Source organism: Dipodomys spectabilis, unplaced genomic scaffold (assembly GCF_019054845.1).
Source record: "Dipodomys spectabilis isolate Male_0828 unplaced genomic scaffold, ASM1905484v1 ptg000030l, whole genome shotgun sequence".
NCBI classification, from domain to species: Eukaryota; Metazoa; Chordata; class Mammalia; order Rodentia; family Heteromyidae; genus Dipodomys; species Dipodomys spectabilis.
Genome location: NW_024870707.1, coordinates 1,184,247 through 1,190,977, shown reverse-complemented (window position 1 = coordinate 1,190,977; position 6,731 = coordinate 1,184,247). Strand labels below are relative to the sequence as shown.

The following is a 6,731-nucleotide window of genomic DNA, read 5'->3' as shown; positions in this document are numbered from 1 at the left end:
CGTAAAAGGAAACTAAACCCCAAATTTACTTAAAAAAAGTGATTCGCTCAAAGCAGGTACAAGACTAGACTCTAGCGTTCTCGAATACTTCCAATACATCCCAGCCGCCTCTCTTGTTTTCTTCCAGCACTGAATACCATAATCAATATTTGTAAATGCAAGGTCTCAGAAACAGAAGTCAAGTGTCTCGGCGGTTTAACCATCTGCAATTAAATAAAGCAAATACGCTGATAGCTGAAGATGTACAGCTCTAGACACACCTTTCACTCTTCCCAGGGTTGTAAGCAGCTTTCCAGTCTCTGGTGGTTCCCCGGACGTGAGCTGCTAAGCTTCAGGTCACTAGACAAACACGGCTGCGCGCTGCCCCTTTAAGACGGCAGGCGGCGCGTGCCCACAGCCCTTTCAAATGGACCAATAAAAGGGCAGCAGGCGGTTCGCCGCGAACCAATCAACAACGAGGACACTGCGGGGTGTGCGGCGGCCCAAGCGGTTTCAAACGGCTTTAGAGCAGGCCCCTCGGTTCTGACCCGGCGGAGGTGAGTGGACGATGAGCCCGACCCAGCTGGCTTAGGCCTTCGGAACCGGGCGTCGCGCGCACGGAGGGCCCCTGAACCCCGGGCGGGAGGCCTCCGCGGACGCGCGCCTGCCTTGCGGCACGAACCCGGCAGGTCTGAGGCGGCGTAGCGGGGCGGAGGCCGGGAGGAGACCCGCGGCGAGCCGGGCGGGCGGGGGGTGGGGGGCGTGGGCGCTCGCGTGCGGTGCAGGCCGGGCTGGGATTCGGATGACCCGGAGCGCGCCGCAGTCGGGCGCCGGAGGCCGAGGCCCAGGGGATGCGGGCGGCGCCGGGCCGCTCCTGGACCTGAGGTGCACCAGGACTAGGGCGGGGGCCTCGCGAGCCGGCCCTGACGGAGGGAGCGTCGTCTTATTGCCAAATGAATGAATGAGGAAGAGCCCGTGAGGATTGTGGTGGTTGTGAAGGGCCGGGTCGCCTCCGAGCGTGACAAGGACAAGTGGTACCGGGGCCTGGCCTTCTCGCTCACAACCGTGTCCCTACCGGCGGCGAGTTGAATGATTCTGAACCTTCTCCGGTCCGCCCTTTTGCATGGCTTCCGCCCGTAAGGTGTCGGGTTGGGAGAGTTCAAGTATCTTTCCTGCGCTGAAGCTTTTGACGAGCAGTACAATAGCGTAGCAGTGTAGGTTAAGCAGGCCTTGCTGCTTAAATATGGGGGAGCTCAGTAAAGCTAGATTCTTACTTTTTGGCTCCCCTTCCCTGCCCCCCAACCCCCACTGTTAGATGAGATCGCTACCTGCAGTCAAATTATCATCACCGTCGTCGTCCTCAGTCGAGCTTTAACTCGTTTTCATCCTTGCATAGAAAATGATAGGAGAAATATTGCTAGAGTGGCTGTTGTGTGTTAGAAAAGAGATCCACGTTCACGAATCTTTTAACAATGAAGTTTTTCATTCGGCATCAATAGAGGGGGAAGGTTTTGCAGAACTTGCCCCAAATTGATGCATGGCTCTAATTGAATGCTCATGGGAACCAGGACTTCGAATCTTGGCCCAGATATGATGTGTCTCTCTTACGTTATGCATAATTATAGTAACTGAAAACTCATTTTTAGAAAGGTGAGCGATTCTTTTCTTTATTTCCATCACCCTGAAAACTCCTTTGGCCTAACAAGCAATAAATTAAGCTAAAAGTCTTTTGAAACTTTTCTCGAGTGGACAGACTATAATGTTACAAAATAATGATGTAAAGGTGAGGTCAATTAATTTTGACAGAACAAATTGAACTAGTTGGTAAGCTTGTGAGGAAAAAATTTTCATAAGTTTTTAAAGGCCATGCAAGGCCACGTAAGGCAATGGCAAGTAAAGGTATTCCATCACAATAGGCCCTATACTTTGCCAGTTTTAAAGTTTTGTTTTGTTTTCCTCTTGGTGATACTGGGGTTTGAACGCCAGACCCCACACTTGGTTTGCAGGCACTCTACTGCACTATGTCCCCAATACTTTTGCTTTGGTTATTTTTCAGATAGTGTTTCAAGATCTTTACTAGTTCTGGCCTTAGATTTGAATCCTTCTACCTGTAGCCTCCAGAGTAGCTGAGATGGCAGGCATATATTACCACACTGCTTATTGACTAAAATGAGTTCTTGTATTTTTTGTTTGGCCTGGCCTCAAATCCTTCAGTCTGCATAGCTAGGAATATAGGTGTGAACCACAGTGCCTAATGTACTCTAAAAGTTTTGATTACCACTTGGAAGTGGTGCTGTAGCTCAAGTGGTAGAATGCTCGCCTTGAGCTGAAGAGCTGAGGGACAGTGCCCAAGCTCAGAGTTCAAGCCCCACGACCGACAAAAACAAAAAACAAAAGTTTTGATCACCAAAGTTCAGTTATGAAGATAGTCTTCTATAATTGATAGTTCTAGTAGTAGTTATAAATGCAATAGTGAATATCTTAATATTATGAACAAGGGAAGGGGTGACATTGTCCAACAAGAAATGTACTCTACCTAAGTTGTGTAACTGTAACCCTTCTGTACATCACCTTTATAATAACAATAAAAAGTTTAAAAATATGACTAACAACAATACCGTTGGATAGTGTTAAAAATGATGAGGTATGAAAGCTTCATATTTCAGTAAAGGCAGGCTTTCTCATGCTTCTTTGACATGATGGGGTCTTGTTCATTTATGCATTGTTCTAGGTTTGGGGAGCACAGAGATGAGTCGGAAAAAAAGGCCAATCCTCTGACTTAGGGAATCTGACAGTTTAATCTTGCAAATACACCAACTTCTACTTCAATACTGGTCCTTGAATAAAGTAAATTGATAAATATTTTTACTAGAAGTAGCTTGCATTTACTGAATGATTTCTGGTGCCACATTTTATTTTAATTTTTATAACCCATGCTGGGGCTTGAACTCAGGGCTTTATGCTATTCTTGAGCTTCTTTTGCTCAAGACTAGCACTTTACCACTTGAGCCACAACTCCACTTAGCTTTTTGGTGGTTACTTGTAGGTAAAAAGGAGAACTTTCCTGCCTGACTGGCTTCAAACCTTGATCCTCAGATCTCATCCTCCTGAATACAGGCATGAACCACCAGTGCCCAGCTCTTTTTTTTTTTTGTCAGTTGTTTGGCTTGAACTCTGGGCCTGGGAGCTGTCCCTCAGCTCTTCAGCTCAAGGCAAGCACCACTTGAGCTACTGCGCCACTTCCAGTTTTCTGGTGGTTTATTGGAGATAAGAGTCTAAGAGTCTCACGGACTTTCCTGCATTGGCTGGCTTTGAACCGTGATCCTCAGATTTCAGCCTCCTGAGTAGCTAGGATTACAGGCATGAGCTACTAGAACCTGGTTCTTTTTTTTTAAATCTTCTGTATTTTACAGGTGAGGGAACTGAGAAAGATTATACAAAATTGTTTAACTAAATGATAGAAATTTAAATATAAGTAGTCTGTCTTCAGAGTCTCTTAAGGTTGTATTATATGAACCTTTCTGTTTAAGAGAATTTAAGAACAAATTTTGGGCAGAATCTTCTCCTATGCACCCCTTTTGTTTTGCTTTCTTTTTTTCTTTCTTATAATTTACAGAAGTATGATGAAATATGAAGGACAAGCTGGTAGTTTTTATATGGTCAGCTCAAAATACAGTGTTTATTATATGAGCAGCTGTAACAGTAGGATAGGGCTAGTGTGGTGTGTAAAATTGAAGTCTTAATCTAATTGTGGTGGAAAGATTCTTGATGGTGTTGGAGAAAACTGAGGTTTTTAAATGATTAAATGAACCTTATATTCTTATATCTTGAGTTCAGAACAGTTGGCTTGAGTTCATTCTTATCAGGGTTGTCAGACTGCCTACTTGAAACACCTCTAACAAACTAAGCTTATTTCTTTGGGCTTTGCATTTGCTATTCTGTAGCTTAGAATGTTCCACCCCACTCTAGCTCTGCTTCAAGCCTAAGCTCTACCCAGCTCTCAACTCTTGACACTTTAAAGAGTCATTTTTCTAAGTTCCCAATTACAGTAGCTTCCTTGGTAACTTTTCCTTACTTCCCTCTGTTTACAGCATTTATTGTTATGTGATAGTGTGATATGTTGTTTTGTTTGCACGTGTCAGAACTCCTTAGAAGCATATTTTTTTTTCTGTGAAGTTATCTCAATGCCTCAAACAATGTTTGGTACAAAATAGATGGTTAAAAAGTATTAGTAGAACAAAAGCAACCATAGTTTTCTTTGTGTGATAAAGTGATACAGTGTATAACTAACCAATTGGCTGTGTTTCTGTGTCTTTTAATATGAACAGCATCTCAACAGACTACCTCAGAATTTCTTCATGAAGAAAACTAGAGCTGGGCACTGGTGGCTGGCTCATGCCTGTAATCCTAGCTACTCAGGGGATTGATATCATGGTTCAGAGCCAGCCTGGACAGAAAAGCCCCCATGAGACTCTTATCTAAAATAAACTACTCAAAAAGCTGGAAGTGGTGTTGTGGCTCAAGTGGTAGAGCATTAGCCTTGAGCACAAAGAGGCTCAGGGACAGCATCCAGGCCCTGAGTTCAAGCCTCAGGACAGGCGGGGAAAAAAAAACCCCAAACTAGAAAAGTTATATTTATGATATGTCAATAGGGTAGGAAGGTAAAGCTAGGTCCCCTCTCCCATTTTATTTTTCCAATTTAAAAAGTTTTTGGATCTCTAGAAGTTTTGAAGGGCATTAGTCAAATATATTGTAGGATGTCCCTTCTGTTAGAATTTGTCTGATGTTTTTCTAATGAGTAGAGCTGTAGATTTTCAGTAGGAATACTGAAGAGTTTGTAAAGTGAAATTTTCATCATATCATGGCAATTGTATATGCTAGCAATATGATTTATGACTCTTAGTATTGACTTGCATTTCCTTGCTAAGGTAATGTTTTGAAATTTCCCTCTTGTGAAGTTACTCTGTTCTTCCCTTTTCATATTATACTCTTTGAAAGGAAGGCACTGTGAACTACCCACATTTAAAATTGTGAATTTTATTCCCTATCCTTGCAAGTTAGAATATATAATTTATTTGGAATTCGGTGTATATTTGTCTCTCCATCTTCATTTGTTTAATCAAATATTTCAGTAAGAATTCCAGGATATATTTATCTTACACTTTCTAATACTACTATTGTTCAGATTGTTACAGTTTGGTTCATTTGAGAGTTGTTTTATTTGGTTCCTGGGCTACTTTAATGTATATGTGTTGATTAATTTGGTTGGCTCTTTTGTTTACTTGGGTTTTTGTTTTGAGACTTCTTTACTTTTTTTTCTTTCTTTCTTTTTTTTGCCTGTCCTGGGCTTGAACTCAGGTCCTGGCACTGTTCCTGAGCTTTTTTTTTTCCTCAAGGCTAGCACTCTACCACTTGAGCCACAGAACCACTTCCAGCTTTTTCTGTGTATGTGGTGCTGAGGAATCGAACCCAGGGCCTCATGCATGCAAGGCAAGAGCTCTACCACTGAGCTACCTTCCCAGCCCCAGAATTAGCCATTTCTTAGAGGAACTTTGCTTCTTACTGGAGAATGGTATTAGAAATCCATGCATAATCACTATGTGTTCTCATTGTTATACAATATTAGGTTCTTTCAACTAATATCAATATTTGGATTTTAAATGTCTCCCAAAGACTCTTAAAAGACTTAATCTCCTCCTTGGCAACATTGAAAGGTGATAGAAATATCAGATGTGTGGCCTTAGCCAGCTGTGGTAGTTCATGTCTATAATCATAGCTACTCAAGAAGCAGATTGAATCATAGTTCAAGGCCGGACCAAACAACAAGTCCCTATTTTTTTTTTTTTTCGTCCGTCACGAGGCTTGAACTCTGGGCTTGGGCACTGTCCCTGTGCTCTTCAGCTCAAGGTGAGCCCTCTACGCTTGAGCCACAGCACCACTTACGGTTTTCTAGCGGGTTTATTGGAGATAAGAGTCTCACAATCTTTCCTGCCCATACTGGCTTTGAACCGCGATTCTCAGATCTCAGCCTCCTGAGTAGCTAGGATTACAGGCGTGAGCCACCAGTGCCCGACTACAAGTCCCTATTTCAGTAAATTGGATGTGATGTTGCATGCCTGTCATCCCAGCCTCACGGGAAGCATAAAATAGGAGGATGGTGATCCAGGTCCATCTGTGCATAAGCATAACTGCAATATTCTATACAAAAAAATTACTGGGGGGGGAGGGGGGAGGTTGGGAAGGGAGGTGAAGGGTAAACAAAGGAGGAGGCTGCAATGCTTGGTAAGAAATGTATGCATTATCCTGCCCATGTAATTGTAACCCCTCTGTACAGTATGTTCTCAAATAAAATAAAATAAAATTAAAAAAAAAATTACTGGGGGCTGGGAAGGTGGCTTAGTGGTAGAGCACTTGCCTTGCATGCCTGAGGCCCTGGGTTCGATTCCTCAGTACCACATAAGCAAAAAAAAAAAGCCAGAAGTGGCACTGTGGCTCAAGTGTAAAACGCTAGCCTTGAGTTGGAGAGCTGAGGGACAACACCCAGGCCCAGAGTTCAGGCCCCACGACCAGACCCAAAAAAAAATTACTGAAGCAAAATGGACTGAGTCATGGCCCAAGTGGTAGAGCTTCTGCCCAGCAAGTGTAAGGCCTTGAGTTCAAAGTCCCAGTAGTGCCAACAAAAAAACAAGATTTGGGGCCTAGTGAGAAGCCTTTCAAGTCATTAGAAGTATGTCCCTTTTAAAAGGGATATT

The 6,731-nt window shown here is 43.3% G+C and overlaps 1 protein-coding gene across 2 annotated transcripts in view; it reads left to right on the top strand.

The window, feature by feature from the left end:
- Positions 1-465: 465 nt before the first annotated feature.
- Positions 466-6,731, top strand: part of Ckap5 (cytoskeleton associated protein 5) — a 93,202-nt gene continuing 86,936 nt past the window's right edge. For both annotated transcript variants that reach the window (XM_042675897.1, XM_042675895.1), the window contains exon 1: positions 466-536. The gene's annotated coding sequence lies outside the window, so the exon portion shown is untranslated. The remainder of the gene's footprint in view (positions 537-6,731) is intronic.